Below are 1,005 nucleotides of genomic sequence, written 5' to 3' on the forward strand. Positions count from 1 at the left end.
CTTCCATCAAGAGTAGAAGGGGCCATATTCCTGGAGACATTTTGATTGTAGAGCCAGTAAGGTTCTCTAACAGATTGGATGTGGAGTTTCAAAGAAAGAAATCAAAGGTAACAACACGATTTTTTGCCCCAAGCGCTGGTGATGATAGAGTTGCCTTTTACCATGGGAGGAGGAGCACGTTCGAAAGGGTAGTTGCCTGGGCCATGTTATGTGTAGTTTGCAACATGAAGAAAGTCTTTTCCAGAAGTGACTGCCTGTGTCAGGAGCTACTGATAGGCTGAGTGACAGGAAGGCTGAGAGACTAATGGATTTAGCAATATGGAAGTCACTGGTGACTTTGACAGAAGCTGTTGTGATGGAATGAAATGATAGGAATAGAAGACTGTTTAGTATGGATGAAGAAGCAATGGGGAAAGAGGAATTGAAGGCAGCAGGTAAAGTCGCATTTTTTGAGAAAATGGGCAAAAACTGAAAGAGAAAAAAAGAAGTTGAGAAAAAAATATTAAATAACAAGTTAAAATTGAATAGCATTTTTATTTGCTGACAGAAATGGCCCATTAGAAAGCAAAGAATTAGGCCAGGCACAATGGCTCATGCCTGTAATCCCATCTCTTTGGGAGGCCAATGCTAGAGGATGGCTGGAGGCCAGGAGTTTGAGATGAGGCTGCACAATATAGCAAAATCCCGTTGCCATAGAAAAAAAGTAATCATTAGCTGGGTGTGGTGGCACACATCCATCATCCCAGCTATTTGGCAGGCTGATGCAGGAAGATTGCTTGAGCCTGGGAGTTTGAGGCTACAGTGAGCTATGATGGTATCACTACACTCCAGCCTGGGCAACAGAGTGAAACCCCATCTCTAAAGAAAAAGAAAAGAGGGGCGGAGCAAGATGGCCGAATAGGAACAGCCGCAGTCTCCAACTCCCAGCGCGAAGGACACAGAAGACCGGTGATTTCTGCATTTTGAACTGAGGTACTGGGGTCATCTCACTAGTGAGTGCCGGAC

Source organism: Colobus angolensis, unplaced genomic scaffold, assembly GCF_000951035.1.
Source record: "Colobus angolensis palliatus isolate OR3802 unplaced genomic scaffold, Cang.pa_1.0 Scaffold58, whole genome shotgun sequence".
Classification (NCBI taxonomy): Eukaryota; Metazoa; Chordata; class Mammalia; order Primates; family Cercopithecidae; genus Colobus; species Colobus angolensis.